A 22,164-nucleotide genomic window follows, 5' to 3' on the forward strand; every position below is an offset into this window, starting at 1 on the left:
CTCCTTGGTTTACCACCCATTGGCCAGAACTTGATCACATGGCCATGAAAAAGAACAAGGCAAATGCAGTCTCTACCAGGGTGCCCAGCCAAACCTCATGTGCTTTCATTAAAGAAAGAAAGGAGAATGCTTAATTCAGTAGACCATATAATTTATTGTACTAATCGGAATGGTAAGAATTCTGAAGGGTCTGAGATTGTATGCCACTTGAAAGATAAGTTTACTAGGAACAGTTCGATGGATACTGGCAAAGGCATGAGAATGCTGGGTCAGGGACAAAGATTTATTACTCGTGGCACTGCAAGGAGCATGGGCATCATCATATTTGCATTAGTTTAACTCGCCCTCCCAAGTCCCATAGCGGCCATGCTATCAGTCCGATGGGTACCTGTACACATAGTTGGTTGTAATACAGAAGATGAATTTTGAATTTGGGAAACCCAAATCTTTTATAATGGCAGTAAGAGAGCCACATTCTCTATTTTCTGAAGCTATTCACTATATAAACATCCTGAAAAACATAGTCCAGAACAAAGGAGCTATTGCCTAACTCAGTGGTCGGCAAACTCATTAGTCAACAGAGCCAAATATCAACAGTACAAAGATTGAAATTTCTTTTGAGAGCCAAATTTTTTAAGCTTAAACTATATAGGTGGGTACATTGTTATTAACTTAATTAGGGTACTCCTAAGGCTTAGGAAGAGCCACACTCAAGGGGCCAAAGAGCCACATGTGGCTCGTGAGCCGCAGTTTGCCGACCACAGGTCTAACTCATAGGATGTACAGAAATGCAAGAGACCCGTGGAGAATTCTCTCCCAATATGGGACACTATTAAGAAAGACACAGGATGCTATCACTAATTATGCTAGGACAACAAGTATGAGCCAGGACACTTTCAGGAAAACCAGGACATATGTTCGTCTTAACATTAGAGAATCCTTAGCAGTTTCTGCCACATATTCTAAGTTTGTAGTATCTGCCATCTGAAAGAAAATTAGAAAGGCCATCAGTTCTTTAGGGACCAAAATGTATGTAAAGATAATAGTGCCCATCATGGACATGTTTTTGTTATCACAACTGGCTCTTTAAATCTAATGCCTCTAGTGTTAGAAACAGATTTCATGTGCTCTGCTGTGAATGTTGTATGATTAAGTTTGAAGGCTCTAAACTAGGACATCAGGCCACTGAGATCTAGGGTCAAATTTTCTATTACTTTGGTTTTCTGGTCTTGGATATGTCCCTTAACATCTTTCAAAATAGATAGAAAGCCATGAAAAGGCATGGAGGAACCTGAAGTGCATATTATTAAGTAAAATAAGTCACTGAAAAGGATACATAGAGTGTGATTCCAATTATATGACATTCTGTAGAAGGCAAAGTTATGGCAACACTGAAAAGATGTGCTTGTCAGGGACCTGGGGGAGGGAGGGATGAATAAGTGGAGCACAGAACTACTGTTTATGATTCAACAAATACTGTTTAGGGCAACAAAGCTACTGCACACAATACCATAATGGCTGACACATGTCATATATACACTTGTCTAACACCACAGAATGTACAGCACCAGGAGTGAAATCTACTGTAAACTATGGACTGTGTGACAATGATGTCAATGGAGGCTCATCAATTGTAACAAATGTACCAAATGATAAAGGGGAAGGCTGTGCATGTTGGGAGCAGGGGGTATATGGGAAATCTCTATGCTCACGCTCAATTTGCTGTGAACCTAAAACTGCTCTAAAAAATACAGTCCATTAAAAATAAAAGCATAAGCGAAACAGGGAAATCCTGTTGGAAGCATTTTGAAACACACACACAAAAAGAAAAAAATCAGTGAGACTCAGTTCAACAAACACCAACAGACATGCCAGTCCTCTGCTTAAATCCTTCAATGGGTTTCAAGTTGGGTTCCTGAGACTCTAAGATGTATGTGGCTCAGTGGTTGAGCATCGATATATGAACCAGGAGGTTACGATTCACGGTCAGGGCACATGCCCGGGTTGCAGGCTCAGTCCCCAATGGGGGGAGTGCAGGAGGCAGCCGATCCATGATTCTCTCTCACCATGGAAGTTTCTCTCTCTCCCTCTCCCTTCCTTTCTAAGATCAATAAAAACATATTTTTTAAAAAAAGATGTATGTGAAATAGATTCATTTGAACTCCCTTCCTTTCTGAGAACAATAAAAACATATTTTAAAAAAAGATGTATGTGAAATAGATTCATTTGAAAGTATTCCCAGGAAACATGGAGAGAGTGAGACAGTGGGACTGGGGAGGTAGCCATGGGGGGTGAGGAAGTCAAACAAGGGCACAATATCAAGTTCCACAAATGGTAACTTTCTCTCAACTCCTCAGGGAAGCTGGAGACTGTGGCTGCTCAGAGTCTGGCCCATTAGGACAGGACGTGAAGTATTTTCACTTCTGCACCTGTCAGTCATTGGTTAAGAGCTGCTCCAAGGAGACAAAGAGCCCCAGGCCCTTCCTGCTCTAAGAACAAGCACTCCCATCAGAGACAGCCCTTGACCGCAGACACGGGTGCTGACTACTGGGATTGAAAGAGCACAAAATGTAAAGGGAACAGGGGGGAGGATAGAGAACTGCCGAGTCTGCTGTAAATGGCTCCTGAGCAGCAAGGAGAACAACACAAACTCGGTTGTAAGGACACAATTGTTCACAACTGCCTCTCCTGGACTCTCCTCACTACACACCAGTCCTGCTCAATTTCTCCATCCTCCAGGCCAGCAAGTTTCCACCTGGGGACGTTAGACTTGCTGATTCCCGTGCAAGAGGATAAGAATGTATTTTGAAGCATAAAATACTCAAAAACAATATGATCTAGAATTAATTTCCTGTGGAAAAAATACTCATGGAAGACCTCCAGCCAAAATAAAAATAAACCAGACCAACAACGACAAATCTCAAGAAAAGCAGAGATTCAACAATCAGAATATAGTACAAGCCAATGGGTAGGCACTAAATTTCCAAGATCTGAACAAAACCTGAAATTTAAGAATAAGATTAGGTGGGGTGAATGAAGCAGGGAGAAGTGAAGTAAAATGAATCTAAAGGTTTTATCTTATTTGGTGAGAGTCCTATTAAAAAACTGTAAAATTATCTCTAAGCCTTAAAAATCTGTTTTTTAAAAAATAAGTGTAGAAGGATAGGAAAAGATGCAAAACTTCCAGGCAACTAGAGAGAGAAAGGAAAAGCAGATGCCAATGCCATACCAAGTTTGTAATACATGCTACATGTTTGAACTTCAAAAACAGTATACTGTTTGAAAAGATGGCTGTAAAGAAAGCACACATTGTATGATTCCACTTACATCAAATGTTCTAGAAAAAGCAAATCTATAGAGACAGACGCAGATCAATTGTTGCCTGGAGTTGGAATGAGAACAGAGCTTGTCTACAGATGGACATGAAGACTCTCTCTTAGGTGATGGAACAATTCTAAGACTGGACTGTGGTGATGTTTGTACAGTTAACTCAGTCAATTTACTAAAAATCTTTAAATTCATTTTGTGAACTTCATGGTATGTAACTTATACTCCAGTAAAGTTGCTTTAAAAAAAATTACTGATCAGGATAGCAATGGTGTGTGCATATACAGGTGTACTTACATTTCCACAAACAAGCTCTGCTTTAGGATATTTCTATATTCTTTGAATATTTTTCAATGACAAAGATTACTCTGACATTCAGAAAAATAGATAAGGACGAATATAAATATTATCATTGAAAGCTCATGGATTTGATGAGATCTAGTCCCTAATACCCCTCAGCCTCCAAAATCAATAAAACTTGATTTCATATGCTGTCTGCCAGACATTGTCTGCCAGAGATGGCTGTGTGATATGTTTTGCCTAAGTAGAGTAAATAAAGAACATCAAGTCATTCGTAATGGCAACATCACTGAATGGGGTATAATAGAGGTAACCACTAACACAACACCGCTCTATGTGCTTTAAACGAACTCCCCTATTTAATCCACGTAACCACCCACTGCTGCAATCCAACCAGTAGGTGGCTGGCAAAGACCACAGAGCTGCTGAATGCTGATCAGAGTTTAAATCCAGGCAGTCAGAAGCCAGGTGCCTGGGCTCCAAAAACCATGCCAGACGGCCCATACCTGGGCCGTGATCATATTATACAAACACATTCTTCTCTGATTACACATTTGCTTCCATGAGACATTTCCTACATTTTTTTATTGTGTTAGCAAGCTTTCATTTTTTTATTATCATTTTTATTTACTAGTTCCACATTGCCAATTCAAATCAATGGAGTGTGTAAAGTAGACATTCAAGGCTTTTGTTTACACAATTCTAAGTAGCTAATACAGGAAAAGGCACCGAGTGGGGCTTAGAGAATACTTATTAAATTATATTGCATGCTTTCAACATCATTTCTCTCCACAAATCCGAATTGGCTGACAGTTTTGAAAACGCCCTCTAAAAACAACAAAAAGGCATCACAAACAGGCCAAAACCCTCCCTACTTCTTTCAAGGTTTTTACCCCCTCAGGAAGCCTGATACAATGGAGATTGCCCACAAAAGAACACCACAGCCCAACACATTTCGATTATTTCTACAGTTTCACCATCAAGTAATTAACAAGCCAAGCCCCCGAGACTGGTCATATATCAAACAGGCGTGCCAGGTTCTCCCACACCTCCCACGGAAACAGGTAGTGCGGCATGTTAGCACTGCAAATAGGATATTAAAATCCATTTAGATTCTTACATCATTAGATGAGCAAAATAAATCTGGTCACTAATGCTTAGCTGTGATTTCCTTAAAATGATGCTGATCCTGCAAAGTCCTGCGCTTCTGCAGTTAAATGCTGCAAATGTTCATACTGCAAAATGAGCCTTAGAAACGCAAAGATAACATTTGTCTTAGGATTTGACAATAATGGCCTCTTTTCTCATTAAGTGACCCATCAAGCCCAAAGAAATGCAAAATCCTGTATATATTAGTATTAGAGGCCCCCACCTATATATTGGTTTATTGATATATCCCTCCACCAGTTTTTGTCCAGCTGAGATAAGAGTAACAGTCCCCTCAAACAGCTGGCTTTACAACTCAATCAGAAGGGCTCATTTAAATGTAGCCCATTCATTAATTTTGAAATTAAGTTACATTAGCTCTTGCCATCTCAATGTTACAGTCCTCAAATATACATGAAAAAGTTATTATCTTATTCTTCTGCAGTCTTTAAAAATTAATAGTGCTGAAGGTCCAATTTTCATAGAATTAAAGTCAGTGAATTACACAGATTTTAAGAAGTTCAGGCTTCATTAATAATTTTAGCCCCCCTTGAACTTATAACCATCGTTCATATTCTGTCAATATCACCCTATTAAAACTCTTCGCATTATAAAGTTAATTTTACAAAAAAAAATTTCTCACTGCTAGTCACATACCATATTGGGTAATATTTTCACATTAAGTATTGAGATAAAAGCCTTTTCTAGCTGAATTCCCACCGAGAAATTGAATTTTCTTTAAAGCATCGGTGTCAATCTCTGGAACACTGAGGTAAGTTTCTGTATTGTGTGTTTTGAGTTTAGTTTTTATATTGCATTTCTGATTTTCATTTTAATGAGAATCATTGTTTAGGCCATCTTCTGTTAGACAATGGAAGAATAATTGGCTTATAGCTAAAGCACACATTGACTTGTCTATATGCCTATTGACTTGCAGGGAGGTATCAAGAAAGCCAGCCTTGTGCAAATGGGGTGAGTCACCTTAGAAGTGGACTAATGGTTTACAGCAGTCACCTAAGAGGTGGACTAATGGTTAGATGACCATGTGAACAGGGCAGTAATAAAGGCAGGCTCTGTAATTTTTATTTTTTTCCCCCTGACAGTTATGGAAAATATCTTATTGCCTTTTGCATCTAGCACAGTTCCTAGCACATACTTGATAGGAAGAAAGAAAAAAAATGAGAGTGGGAGGGAGAGAGGTTGGAGATAGTTTGCAAAAGTGCTTGGAAAACTGTAAATGCCATGCATATATAAGAGCCCACTATTGTTGTTGTTTTCACTGGCACCCAGGAAAGTGCCTGATCTTATGACGTAGTCAGGGGTACTTAGATCATGCCCTCCTCACACTCATGTCTCTTTCTCTCTCAGAGAGAATTAACTGTCCCCTGTTAAGGTCTGACAATTCCTAAACCAAAGCAAATCCATCTTCTTAAGCAAAAAGAACAATTGTTGCCTGCCTAGGTCTAGTTGACAGGGGAATAAAATGCTTTTCCATTCTAACAAATAAAAGTAGGCTCTGTTTTCTTTCAAATTTCTTACCTCACTCAGACTTGCAGATTTCCCCAGAGGAGGAAGGAACAGGCCACCAGGCCACTGAGATAAATGTCACAAAGAGAAAGTACCCTAAATAAACACCACAGCATTCTTTGTCTTTATTCAAATTTATATTACTTTTTTGATCCTCTCCCAATGCCCTTTTCTGAATTTAGAAAGTACCTTAAAATTACATTTTTTTAAAAGACCTTCTGTGAAAATCTGTCAAGATGTATTGGTTTTTCTCTAGTTGTGATTGTCCAGTTTTATTTTAAAAACAATAAAACAATAACCGCTGACATGTACAAAGAAATTCAATGCAAGTACTTGCAAGCAATGCATATATTGTGATAAAATATGTGACAGAGAGGCAGAGAGAAAGAGAGAGATCCCATACTGGTTAAACCATGTCAGAAATATAAGGTTTAATTCTAATTGTCATATTATGAGAGGAGCAATAAAAACTGGGCTGCTTATAGGAAGAGTGCAATAAATCCCTGAATGTTGTTATATGAGGACATTTGAGTGAAGTACGTTTATTGAAGCTGGATCCTAGAGAAACCTAGAGGACAAGAGGCCTGTCTATTTCCTTTAAATATTTGACAATCTCTCCTATGAATATGAAGGAGACATGTTTTACATGACACTTGACAAAACTAGGACAAATGTATTCAACATAAAAACCTAAATAGCATGTTAGATAGTGAGTTCCCACCCACTTGGGGGAGAAATTCATGAGTTTGGTTTGGGAAATATAATTTTGGGGTGCCTCGCAGACATCCAATGGGTATTATTTTTAATTTTGAAGTTTGTGAAAGAACTGGAAGAAAAGATTTATCTGTAGGCAGGTAAGTAAATGAGATTTGTTCTTCAGCTCACCTTCCTGTAAAAAGGTAACCTTTTGTGAGTTTACTAACAGGAAAAAGCAGACAGCAAGATTTGCTGGGTGAGTAACGGCCTTTGGCGTGACTAACAGCAAGCATATCCTAAAGTACTCTCTCTTAAGCAACACATAAAAGGATATTCAGCATCTGATCACTGCCATTTTATGTGTAGAAGACACCACTTCAAAATAACAGTATGCTGCCTAAGAAGGCATTAAGTAAAACTTGGATTGGGACACTTCTTTTGAAGCTATTTATCGAGAAAAATCATCATGCCTGATGTTCTTCAGGATTGACAACTGTCTCCAGTTGTTTGCCTTTAAGAACCATTTAAAGGACCAAGAGAGAAGGAAAATTGAAAAGTAAATTAAATGTCACAAGTGAAGGGCTGTCACCTCAGATTTAATAATGTCACTGCTGAAAGTTAAATAACAGGTGATCATTAATATGAAGATTGTGAAAAATCTACTACGTAATTACAGAAACCTATAGCCAGCATTCTCAGAGCTAAAATGAATTCATCCATATGCAGACCTTTCTAAATGATGAGTACCATATACAGAGCCTATACTTGCCAGCCCATTAAATCGAGGTTGTCAGAAGATATGAGGATGGGATTTGGATTATTTTTACGCAAATACAATCTATTTGATTCATTCTTATTCTTTGTTTGATTTTAGACTTTTAAATGGATGTGACTAGTGTGTCAGTGGTGTTCACCTACTTACCTTGCACAATGGTTCCCTCTACAGCCAAGTGCTTTCTGATTACATGGCGTTGAACATGGATAATAATTCAATCATAGTTTTCATGGGGATTGTTCAAGAATGCGCAGCACACAGACTCATCCCTCAACTTCACTCTCCCATCCCTACTCTAATATACATCACCGGGACGATGGCATTCGGGAGCGTATTTCATCAGCACATGTCTTTCTCCTGATGTATTGTGTTTCATTCCATCGCTTTTAAAGCGACACAGATTTCCTAGTGAGTGAAAACTCATAAATAATATTACAATTAAAAGGAAAAGATTACTTAGAAGGCACCAAGTACATGTAGATATGACTTTTAAATGGCAGATGCACAGCATTTTTCAAATCTCAGAAACATCTATTATGTGGTCCATGAGGGACCTGGGGAAATGATAATTTTTCAGACTTTCACACTTTCTTGGTCCTTTCTCAGATAAACACACATCAAGAGATAAATTTATACCCAGATTTTAGGGGTATTGAGGATAGACATGGAAGTCTGCTCAACCTTTATTTTTGTGAGACCGTAAATACATCTCTTGGGTTATTAAGATTCTCAAAATGTCAAAAATAGTACATGTACTGATTTTCTTATTTATTGTCCTTTGTCATCCCTCTATCTTCCTCATTTTTCTTCTGGTCAATCTGGGCAGGGATAGCTTGAAGTGTAAGACTACTTTGGGGATGGGGGAGTCAGCAGTTCTCTCTCAGGCCTATCTTAATGATGACTCTTGCAAACCCTACTGAAGATGCCAAGCTAATAACTGGATGACCATTTAAAAAGCCACCATTACACAAAGTTATTTGTGTAAATAATCCAGGGGCTAGCAGACCAGGGACTAACTAACCTATGGCAACCAACTTAGGACCAAGGCAGCAACTAGTTCTTCTGTTCGGTTGTTTAACAAATATGTTTTATACATCTGTTGGGAACACAAGTATATGCATTGAGCAGGAATTCTTGATGAGACAGTGGAGTGGGAAGGAGGGCTTCCCAACTCCCCAGGTGTCATACTTGATATAAAGAGTGTGGCCTCAACCAAGTGCAAGGCTTTTATTTTGCTAAGTGGGGACACAAAATCTGGGGGCAGGGCTAGATTGTTCTGGCCAATAGAGGAGAGGCTGATTCTGCAGCCACCGGGAGTTTTGGTCTCTGGCTTGATTAGTAAGGGCAGGAATAGAAGCAAAGACATAGATTCTAGAAAGAAAGATAAAGTTGTCTTGATGGCTGTTAATATGGAAGGTACCAAAAGCCAGAAACAGTTATTAGAGTGCATAGCCATATGATCCTTCTAACATGTGGCCAGAAGTACTTAAGGATGCAGTAAGTTTCAGATTTGTAAGGGGTAGAGATCAACCAAAGGACTTGTATGCATGCATATAAGCCTAACCAATGGACACAGACAACAAGGGGGTGAGGGCATGAGTGGGGTGGGGGTAGCAATGGGGGGATAAGGACACATTTGTAATACCTTAATCAATAAAAAAATTTTTAAAAACATAAAAATAATATGGCGTGTATACCATATATTCCAAAACACATGCAGAAAGGTCTATAACAGTGCCACACTCCAACGTGTTAGTATTTCTTCAATGAAGTATAGATAACAATGAAGTATAGATAAATAAAGAATTGAGATAATTCTATTTGGATTCAGTCACCTCAAATGAACTTAGACAAGTCCAGGTTCATAGCCAAGTTGACGATGAAACCCTCTCAGTTTTCAGAGCTCTTTTAATTTCAGAATTCAGAAACCCATATTTTTGTGGAACAGATATAAGAGTCTTGGGTGCTGGGTGATTTAGGCAGTTGTATTCTCTATTTGTTCCTCTCTGTCTCCAAAGGTGGGAACCTTCTTGACTATGAACTAAGATGGAAACATGAATGCCCAGTCACATCCACCGATTGCCATAGGGCAAAAGAGCTCTGTGAGAGATCACGTGACCTCCAGCCATATTATTAGACTTTATGGATTCTTTATGATCCAGGTGTGTCACCTAAGAGCCCACTTCAGAGTGAGGAAGAATGAAATTCCTGAGAGAACATCACCGTAAGATGGTAAGAATTGTTTCCAAATATGTCAGACTGGGTAACATACTGTACACTCGGTACCTTGACTCAGAGTGACTCCAGGTAAAGACTGAGACTGCCTGGCTGTCTCCTAAGCCAGATACTCTCTTCCCATGGTCAGACAACTCCAATAATTAAAATAAAACATCAAAGAGGTGTTTATCCTGGCCAGAGAGGGAGAACACAGGACATGAATTGTCATGAGTTGTGGTTGGGGGACAGTAGCAATTCAGGAGATTGGAGATCTGAAGGAGGCCAGTGGTGATAGTCAAAAGGTAGAGAAGGTTATAGGGGTGAGCAGCAGAGTGAAAAAAATCAATGGAGCAAAGGAGGGCTAAAGTGGCAGGCAAGAGACCATGGGGTCTGCAGAGCTTTCAAGTAGGGGCTAGTCACCACACCCACCAGCAGTGTCTCAGAAGGAATCATTGCATAGGGAGGGAAATAGGAGAATCACTTTCCTGCTTAAAGCAAACTGGGGGTGCTCTATATCTGGAGAATTACTATACTTTTGACATCTTTGTACTCGCTGATGAGAATCATGGGAAGCACACTGAAAATGGCTCACAGGTTTGTATCTGGGATAACCAAATGAATGGTGGTACTGCCAACAAAACTCTTTTTAAAGCGGTTTTAGAGTAAGATAGTATATTAGGAGTCATACGGAGTTGAGGTGTTTATATATCATGCAGATAAAAAGATCTAGTGAGCTACTAGATGGACATTTCTCAAGCTAGTAGGAGATGTCTGTGCTGGACATAATTATTTCAAGGTGTACGTACAAGACCACAAACATGTTTAAATTACTTAAGAACAACAAGCAGATGATAATATATTGGTACACTGGCGATAGAACCCTGCAGAATACCAACATTTAAAAAATGAACCAACAGAAAAGCTAGAGAAATAACAGCAAATGAGCAAGAAGAGCCACGTAGTACAAAGCAAGGGAGAATAAAGATTAATAAAGAGGCAGTGGTTGGCAAGAGCGAGAAAGAAGATGTATACATTGAATCTGCAAACAAGGAGGACATGGATGATATAGAGGGAACAGTTTCAAAGCGCTAGTGGAAGCCAACACTAAATTGTAGTAAATGGGTGGGAGTTAAGTGAAGAGAGTAAGTAACGCACTCTTTCGAGTACTTTGAAAAAGATTAAATGGGGTAATTTTTTAGTACAGTGCTGGGCACTTAATGGGGACTACTGGAACACGGTCCCTTCAAATTACATAGAGGTATAAAGCACGTCAGGCCTGTCCTAGGATTGCATTTGTGTAGATGAGAAGGGAGGATACTTGTTGTTCCCCTGTTCTACTCCCAGTACCTCTCTTTGGGCATAACCACCCAAGGTATCTGGAAGGAAAGGGGGCACAACTTGATAGCTTGCTGAGACCAGGCAAAGATGCTTGGCCTAGGAACCAAGATGCATGGGCCCAAACTGCTCTCTAGCAGTGGTTTGCTTTAGAAACTTCCCTTTGGTTCTGTACCCTATAAGAAACGAGATTTTATATATTTAGTTTGATACTAATGCATTCATTATTAAAACCCTTGACTTTCCACTAGCCTAACATATCAACTTTAAAGTATTTTCTTATACGATATGACAGCTGATTTCAACTGTTATGCCTATTTGCCTATAATCCTTGGCAATTATATAATTTTACCATTTATATTTTTATGTTTGTTGTTATTGCTATTATTATTCATCTCTGACACTTCAGAGAGCTCTCCCTTTTTTTTTCCTGAGGGCAGAGGACATTGCAAAGATGACAGCCATTTTTCTGTGACTTTATCCTAGTTAACTTCCCCTAACCATCCACCACTCTAATCAAGGATGGCGGACTCAGCAACCTAAGCTGACCAAAGTTATTTGTCAGAGTTTCTGATCTTTGAATTGACAAAATACCACCCATAACAGGTGGGTATCACCTTTCCCATGGCACTCAGTCAATCATATTGAAATAGATGACGAGGCAGGTACAAGCTGGTCATGAATTCCTGACAGAGAGATCAATCTCCCAGTCTCCATAATCCTTAAATTGTTTTTCCTTTGGGGATAGAAAAAGAAGCAAAAGTCCTTTCCCTTTTCTGTCTTGTTTGTGGTAATACACCACTCCCATTTCAAAGAAGACAGCTGCTACTATTTCACTCCTAGCTTCAGCATAGGTGTTGGAGACAACTCTGTGATGATTTATTGGGATTCCCTAGCAGTCTGTTATTTCTCAATGGCCAAAATATGCTAAAGATTATCCTCATCTTTATGCATTGATTCCAAACCAGTTTATTGTAGCCATCAGAAAATTAGCTTTCATCTGTCTAAATGACCTTCCAGATAGCAATTCTGATGGGCATGTAACTATATGGCTTATGATTTCATTGTGATTAAACCAATGAGAATAAGTAGGTCTACAGTAACTCAAAGGCTATCTCAGGTAAGTAGACTTAACCCTTTTGTAGATATACAAATTATTTAGCTCATCAACCCTAGTCCATTTCCAAAAGTAGAGCTCATTAGACTACATGTTGCTGTGTCTCTAATTAAAATAGATTTAATTAGTGTGCAGCATTTCCCCCCATTAAATTGTCATTATTATAAGGTTGGGAACCCTACTGCCAAGACAACCTGGATGGGAATATACATAATTCAACCTTTATTAAAATTCTAAGTTAGCTCAAATGTAACTGTGGTCTTGGCTCCCATCACTAAAACGTCAAAAGAATACTAATTTCTTTCTCTTGTCTGTCTCTCCAGAAATGTATTATTTTTATTCCCCTGAATTTGTTTGCCTCAGTATTCCTACTCACCAACTTTGATACCATTGCTTTTTTCCTAAACCATACATTTCCCTCTTAGATTCTCCTTCTGATCAATACTGCCCACCAAGAAAATGGAGCACCACAAAAGTAGGAAAATGGACACAGAAAGGGTCTGCTCCACCCACCATGACTTTAATTCTAATATATCCCAGGCTTAGCTCAAAGTATGCTTCCTCCATGAGCTTCTTTTTAAGCCTCACAGATTTTCTCCTCTTCTGAACCTCTAACCTTCTCATTCTATGAATCTCATTGGACACTTGCACATGTTCGGTGTATTGCGCATTTATTATTTTATACACATTGACTTGCTCCACAATTAAACCATATACTTCTTTCTATTATAAGGTCCTCTGACACCATTTACTAAGAAGTAACTGTGTCCTAGACACAGAACTACATGATAAAGTTATAAAATTGAATAAGAAAAAAAGAAAACTAGTCTTCAAGAAGCTTACAGTGCAGGTTAAGCAACAATGACTTGCACAATGCTTTGTCTCCCAAAAACTCAAATGCGAAATTATGATTATGATAATGACATCACTAGGATAAAATGATGTATCTGGCAAGAGACTCAGATAAAATTGTCAGCCCCTCGTTATCAACTTTCCTGAAGCATTTAAAGCAATAACTTTGAAGTCCCCTTCTTAAGATTCTGAAGATACCTTTTTGCCTTGGTGTGCTGACCAACTTCACTTATCTCTGCAAAACTGTCTTAACAAAGAAATATCTTGGTTCTTCCCTGGAGTTGCTTTGAGAAAGAAATATCCTCCCTTTTCCTTCTACCACTTCCACATTATCCCAAGCCCTCTTGATGTCAGTGAGTCAGTTAAATGATGGTCCTAGAAAAACTTATCAATTCCAGCTTCTCCTTGATGGACTGATCCAATAAAGAATTCAGGAAACATCCCTCCCTGATCCAAGACAGATATCATAAAATATTGCTAGATTCAAACAAATATAGCTGATTGTGCCCTGTAATTACTATTTTATTGTGCATAATAAAACAATTAAAAATTATGGGGATAATTTGGTTATTTAAATAAGATTCAAAAAATGTTTGCATGCAAGCAGATCTTAACTCAGTGTTCTGGGTATCATGAAGCAGGAGAACGGTGTGGCTCAGTCACTTGAGCATTGTCCCATTCACCAGGAGGTCCCCAGTTCAATGCCTGGTCAGGGCCCATGCCCAGATTACAGGCTCAATCCCCAGTCGGGGGCATGCAGGAGGCAGCCAATCCATGTTTCTCTCTCACCGATGTTTCTATCTCTCCCTCTCCCTTCCTCTCTCTGAAATCAATTTAAAAATATATATATTTAAAATAAATGAAGCAAGAGAGGCTCTTTTGTAAATTGTCATAATCCTTTTGGGATCACTTCTGACATCCATAGATAGTCTATCACTATTAGTTAGAAATTCATATGACAACTTTCCTATTCTATATTGCCCAATCTAAACTTAAAAAGCTCTGCCTGATTCTGGATGGTAAATGATTAATGAGTAACACCCTGAACTGCTCTTACCGGGAAATTTTTTATATCACAAGTGTCATTGCCTCATTCATTACGTTCAGGGTAGTATCGTTTCTATCCGTGTCTCTCAATTAAAAAGGCATTCTTCTCTCCAAGTAGTGTGAAGGATAAAATTGCTCCAACACAAACATTGCCAAGAATTCTATACAGAAAGGAGAAAAATGCACAATAGCATAGGCCAATCCTCAATCCTCTAGATACTGATATTAAAATATCTAGACAAAATTTACTTTACTTGAATACTGCAGTGCATTCAATGTTCTGGAAACCAAAGGAGGCAAAATATGCTATCAGTGACACTCAGGACATCATGGTAATTGAGATATTTTCTGTCTAGGCCTCATGATTATTCATTCTACCTGCATGGTGTGGGACAATGGTGGGTAAAGAAGATACTCTTGACCTGGTGTAACTTTCTGTGACAAATAGCCTGTCACCACTGTCCCATGGAGGCACATACGAAGCCTAGATTTTACACTGTGTTTTCTAGGACTGGCTCTGGTAGAAATTGCCCCCAATAATTCCATTTCTGCCTCATTTTAACCACTTTGGAAAGCCTGCCTATGTTTCTCATACTGTTCCATATTCTTTTCTTTCAACATCTCCTGCAATCTGCTCTCTGACCTTTTGAGTTCTGAAAGAGCAAAATTTGAGAATGTCTGCGCGTGTTCCTTCCCAGGGATGCTTATGTCAATAGCTGAAATAAAATTTCATCTGGCAGCCAGCTGGTGAAAGGGTCTTGCCAAAGGAGAGCCATATCAGAGCTCTCCTGAGAAGATTATGAAATCACACTGTGCACACAATGGCAAAATTCACTTGTAAAACGACTGGCCTGGAGTTAGAAATAAAGATTTAGGAAAATTATAGCTCTGATTGACCTCTGTTTCTTCCAAATGGTTGGTGCTCATGAAATGTTACCTATCCTTGACACCCTACAATCTCACCATTTGTTAACCATTCAGGCTATTAAGGCATCGGGAATCAGTACTGGCTAAATAGAGAAAAAGCTTGCCAAATGGTTATATAAAGATAGTTGAGCCCGAGCGGTGTCTGCTTAAAGGTCAAAGTAAGCATATCCACCCTGCTCCTGATGAACAGCACAAGTAAATCCAGGCGCCTGCCTCCCCGTGCTTAACGGAGATTTCACCGTGACAAGCAGAGTGCCATTTATTAGCCCACTTTCAGTCAGACCAATCCACTCAAATTTACTTAATTGCTGGATGCACTCCGTCCAACAGCTTCTTCAGCACAGCCCAGTGAAGAGAAGCATCATTAATTGGTCAAAATGTGTCAGATACACAGCCTTTCAAGTAGAGGGATCTCCGCAAATGTCATTTCACACAACAATGGATTGGTTACTGAAAATTCTGCATAAAATACCAAGGAAATGGGCAGCCCAGAGGTATCGGAGGAAATAATTCGCTCTGCCCCTCATTCACTCAGTGAGCGTTTATGGGATTTAGGATGAGGTTACTGATGCCAGGATGAGGGCTTAGTACTCCTGTCATAGGCCCAAATATACAGAGATTGAGTAAGAGAGTGATGGGGGCAGAGAGAAGGCTAAACTAAACCCTGGGCTATCTACATGCCACTGTGACTTTCCCCTCTCACTCGGGGAATGCTTCGTGTTTCTAAGGAAGGATTGCAAGCTTAGACAAGGCATGATTTGAAAGGGAGCAGGGCCTATGAGAAAGGCCTTCATAGTCAGCGTGACGAACAAGATGGGAGAGATAGGAGGTCGAGGGCAGTACTCAGGGATTGTAAAACAAAAGCAGACAACAAGTAGAAGGGAAATTGTGTCCTTTATCCCCCATGTTTTTGCTCACTCTTCCATTACCATCTGAAGCCAGAAAACAGTTATCAATGGATCTTACTTCCAGCGATTCATGGACATGAAAGTGATACAGCACATTATCCCCCACATTTTTGCTCACTCTTCCATTACTATCTGAAGCCAGAAAACAGTTATCAATGGATCTTATTTCCAGCGATTCATGGACATGAAAGTGATACAGCACATTTCATCTTAGGAACCACAATATCTTTAGAGGCCTTTTAATGCCATCAAGTCTGATGACAAACTTTCAAGTATGTAGTGAGGTCCTCTACTAGCAAGACTTCCCTGTGCTAGGCGAGAGGGGAATGTCAATGAAGAAGACAGACAGTGCCACCCTGGAGAGAAGCTCAGTCCATTGAGTCAGGGGTGAGGGAAGAGGGGACAGAGGACGTAGAAAATGAACAAATAACCAGCCCTGTAGGGTCAAGTTTACCATTCTGGTGCTAAAACCTAACGCACACATTCCTCTCCCACCAGGCATGGACCCCTCCTGCCCACTCCCTATAGGTCGGTCGTTGACGTCATCTTCAAAGGAAAAGGGCCCCACTGTCTGTGTCATTCACTCACAACACCGAGAGGCCATTCAAGCTGCAGGAAAGTTCAGACTAGAGGACCTTTATTTCTGTTTATTTTCCAATCCAAATCATTGCACCAACCCTTTGAATGCCTCCAGGTGACTGAGTCACAAACACCCTTGTCAGTGGTACTTGACATTAACAAAATTGATTGCGCCAGAATAGAAATCAGCTACAAGATAAGTGATGATGGCTTCACTAAACTGGAAGGGGCGGGGAGCTTTCTACCTTCCATCAAGACCTTTCAAAGTCAGTAGAATCAGAAGATAAAATTAATATCTTTTAATGCAAGTAGATAATGCAGTAAAAATCTATAATGACACACTTTACACCAATGTTTTCCAAGAGTACATTCTAAGTGAACCAAACTGTGTGCACAAATTAGCCTTTGCACTTAATTAAAATTATTCTAGTAGCTCAAAACAGCCACATGCATTATCATTATTTCCATTAATTTATTATTTATAGTCTTAGACAATTATAAAGTCCTTATAGATTTATTAAGCATCTGCTTTGTGTTTATACTGAGAACTAAAGATTTAATACATAATATCTGATCTTAAGGATTTTTATCATTTATTTAGAGAAAGTAAATATGTATGAAATAATTTATACATAAGCAAGTACTGTAGTGTATAAAATAGTATTAATTCACAACTAATAAAACCGAGTTAGAGGCGATTAGACAACAGGATATTAATTCATAACATTTCATACACTCCTAATTGAATGATAGAATGAAATTAAAAAGAGAATGATCAAGTAGGCTAATATTTCATTTAAAAACGGGGAAGGCTTCCCTGAGGGAGATGAAATAATTGCAAAAGTTTGGATTACATGTGCATAACCGCCTGATAAAAAACTACCTATAAGCAGGAACCAGATCTTAAAGGTACCTCATCAGGGCCACGCCAGAGATGTGTGAGACCACAGGAATTGCTTTTGTGGGGTCCCTATCTAAATAAACAGTTTGATTTAGAAGTGTATTAAATCTGTAAGCCTTTTTGACATATGATGAGATATTGATTAAAGTTTAGAATAGTCGGTGGGAAAGAGGTAGATGCATATTACTTTAGTGCCCAATCAGTGAAGGGAAATATCCTTTATAGTGTCTAGACACCATCTCTTCTTCAGCTCCAGGAACTACTATTCCTTTGTGGTTTTTGTCAGGTGTGTCCTTCTTAGATAATTTCCATCTCATCTCAATAAGAGGTAAAAGAAAAAAAATCATCCTAAACATCAGAAACATTGCCTCTGTTCACACTCATGGCCGTGTGTTTCTGGAGTCACATATTGGGGATCACACCCAGGAAATGGTTTCTGTGCACATTTTGTCCACTTGTTACTTCTAAAGAAAACCGGTTTAGTTTTGTTAAAACATAAGCTGCGTCATATGGAAATTTTCAAGAGTTTCTAGCATATACATTGAATTGAATCAGGCAGCGCCAAACAGAACGTGGTTAGAAGGACTCCCATCAGGACCTAGGGAAGAGAGTTTTATAGAGAAGACACAGAAGAAAAGTAAGGAAGTTATGTACAGTGGGGCCTTGACTTACGAGTTTAATTAGTTCCGTGACCGAGCTCGTAACTCAAATTACTCGTATGTCAAATCAAGAAGTGAACGAGTGAGACACGTGATGCTGGGCTGATGTTGTGGCATTCACTGTGACGTTCGCTGCGCCAACTAGCGGTGGGGTATCTGAAGCTGGCTCGTAACCCGAATTTTAGCTCGCAACTCAAAGCAAAAAATCGGCCGAGAGACGGCTCGTATCTCAAAAAACTCGTTAGTCAGGACACTCGTAATTCAAGGCCCCACTGTACTTGGCATGACTGAAATTGCTGCCTTGTTTGAAATAGTCTAGTTGGCTATTTTGACTAGTTGCTGATAAGTTTCGTTTTCTCAGCCATGAGTGCGTGGACTCTGGCTCAGGTTTTGGTTTGCTTCTGTAGGCTGCCAAGGCATAGAGCCTCAGTCTAATCGCCTCCTTGTTTAATTACAGTAACACTTTCATCGAACACCTTTTCTTTTCATAAACAATTAGCTGCAGTTCAATGAATGAAGCACTTTTTCCTTTAAAGTAAACATGAATCTAGTCTTGGAGAGAGAAGCAAGATTGCAGGTATAAATACAGTCAGGGGTTGGAGGTGGGAGTTGACGCACCGCTGCTATAATTCCATCATCAATACTGTCGGGTGTTTGTCCCTGACAGGGACATGCTGGTCTGTCTGATTTGGGTTCAGTGCAGACTCAGCTCTCAGAAATGATTTTGTTCTCCCTTCATCAGAAACCTTATCAGAAACAGTTTTGTCTGCTGAACAGATGGGCGAGATAGTAACTGATATGAAGGCATATGGTTTCGAGAACAGACAGGAGTAGGCATTCCAAATATTAGTACAGTTTCTTTCAGGTTTTCATGAAAGTGACACATGAATGTCAATAGGCAAAAAAGAACAGATAACATTTTCAATCATCTCAAAACCTACTTGCTGAAATCAAAATTATAAATCAGCTGGCTTGCATCCCTAACGTAAGCTGTGCCATCTGTATTGCTAACAATAACTGGGCAGAATGAAATAGGTTGGGCCAAGTAGAAACCAGATTCTTCATTCATTTATTTAACAAATATATATCGAGCACTGAATATAAGCCAAGCACTACTGGATTTGTGGGGTAAAAGAATAATCAAGTCCTCGTTTCTTAATTGAAAGGAATGAGTTGGAACAGATCACCTCTGAACTACATAGTATATTCTATACATCTATTTGGAGTAAAAGAATATCAGTTGATATACATAAAAATACAATATGCACATTATGTAATAAAATATATACATAGGGTGTCCCAAAAAATGTATACACACTTTAAACAATTATAAGGGCACAATGGGTTAAATCTGAAAAGAAAGAAACAGTAATTGAGCTATCAGCTCTTAAAGTATGTATACATTTTTGGGGGAACACCCTATATATACTTGTACATATTACTAGAGGCCTAATGCACAAAATTCGTGCAAGGGTAGGCCTTCACAGCCCCACGGTCCGGCCCCGGCCCCGCCCCCCTAACTGTAAGCCTACTCCACCTTCACACAACCATGACCTCCTCCCCCACCCACCTTGGCCTGGCGCTGCCTGCATCTACCACCACACACCCCCGGTTTCCCAGTTCCGCGGAGCCCTCACCACCCCCTCCTATCGATCGCCCCCTCTCCCCTCTGCCAGAGGCCTGGCCTGGCGCCAGTGCGTGTCATAGTATGGTCGTCCGGATGGTCGTTCTGCTCTTCGACCGTTCTGTCGATTTGCATATTACGCTTTTATTATTATAGATCCCATATATACATGTATATATAAACACATAGAACTATGAAATATATAGGATATATTTGCATTTTGCATCTAATGATATAACCAAAATGTTTTATACCTTAAAGTGTTTTTTTAATCCTGCAAAACTCTTGCTTTCCAAATAAAACACCCCTGAGAGCAATTGTGCACACTGTTAATTAGTCTAAGAATGACTTCAGGATCAGTTTTTCAAAAATATTGGCTGAAAGGTGAAGACGGTATAAAGTTAGAAAGCATGTAGCCCTAGTAAGACTATGCAAACACCCAGGGAGACCATATCTCTGCACTTAAAAATTTCCTTGATGCCTTGCAAGCTCACAGCTGATGTTCTAGGGCAGGCTGGCTCCCTAACAAAGGGCTGCCCACCTTCATTGTAACTTGGAATTCTCCTGCTTTCATCCGGAGGGGATTGTGGGGTGCAGGTGGTTTGGGTAAAATACCTACAATCAAGATCGTGTTCTAGCCATCTGTAGCTACACAAATAATAATTCTTTTTTTCAAATGAGCATTTAAGGGAAAGCTAGTAGCTGAGAATACGGCTGAAAATGGTTTCACCTAATATGCTTATGTTGATTGTTTCCATAAAGCATTTCTGAGTTATTGAAGATGGTACAAGTATAGAAAAGAAACTTAATAGAACCAAAATGGAGCCCCCTGGAAGCAAGATAAAATGTTCCCTGCTGTCCCTAAGACTGTCCAATACTTGCACACTTTACTGCCTCAAAAGCACAGCAGCATGTTCTGTTCCCTCCCCCTCCGGGATGTTGTCAGGCAGTACCGGATAGGAAACGGAAGGATAAGAGTAATAAATATATAGACATGAAATACACTTATAAATGGTTTTGAAAGAGGAAAGAAACAAAGTCTATTCACAAGGGTTCAAGGAAACCTACTAAAAATTATAGAACATAGCAAAACAACTTACTAAAAATATTAGTAAATTGTTTTACTATATTCTAAATATTTTTCCTACAGATTATGAGCATGAAGGGGAGAGAGCAGAGTCAGGGACTAGCAATGGAGTCCACCAGAGGGGTAAATCCCATACCGTCTGTAATTATTCACTTGGCCACAATTAAAGAAGCTAAAGTTGAAAGTCAAGATTGTTTTAGAAAAATAATTGAAATTGCAAAGAGATCATTGAAATTGCAGAGACACAACTGTCTTTTCTACAAGACGACAAATAGAGGGGGAAAATCTATCACTTGATACCCTAAATTCTGGGATATCATGACCCAGAGCAAAGGAGCTTAGGAGCTTAAAGAGGTCTCCATTCTAGATGGGGAATGGCTATGGGTAGTGTATTGGCTACTAGAGGCCTCTAACAATTAAAAAAAGTTTACGTAAAGATTACATTCATCATGAAGAGTGTTAATCCCACTATTCCTCCATTCCAGAGCACATATGACTAGTTCTTGCTTTTTTTCTGATTAGCTTGGACATGGCCTTAGCAGTCCTCCTGCTGCCACTCTGAGTCCACAGAGTTGGTACCAAAGATGGGACTTGCCATCCCTGCTCTAAAGTTAAAGAGGAGAGTGTCATTTATGCCTGGTTGCTGTATTGCTTTAATCTTGCTTCAAAGAGAATAACTTTTGGAGCTATTGATGAAAACACTCAAATATGGATGATGAATACTTAACACATAATTACTCTTTTGATGGGGAGTTCTACTTTTCTGGAAAAGCAATATAAGAATTAGATCAGGTTTTAGTTATTTTAAAAATAAACTCTTTGAGAACAGTTTTTGGTTCCCAGTAAAATTGAGCACAAATTATGAGAGTTTCCTCACCTCCCACACATACACTAGTAACCTCCTTCACCATGGGCATCCTGAACCACAGTGACTCGTTTGTTAAAAACGATGTTTACCCTTTTGAGGAAACGCCATACTGTTTTCCACAGTGGCTGTACCAGTCTGCATTCCCACCAGCAGTGCATGAGGTTTCTTTTTTCTCCACATCCTCACCAGCACTTGTCATTTGTTGATTTGTACCTCATTGTTGTTTTGATTTGCATCTCTTGGATGATTAGTGACTTTGAGCATGTTTTCAC

This window comes from Myotis brandtii, unplaced genomic scaffold (genome assembly GCF_000412655.1).
Source record: "Myotis brandtii unplaced genomic scaffold, ASM41265v1 scaffold200, whole genome shotgun sequence".
Taxonomy (NCBI): Eukaryota; Metazoa; Chordata; class Mammalia; order Chiroptera; family Vespertilionidae; genus Myotis; species Myotis brandtii.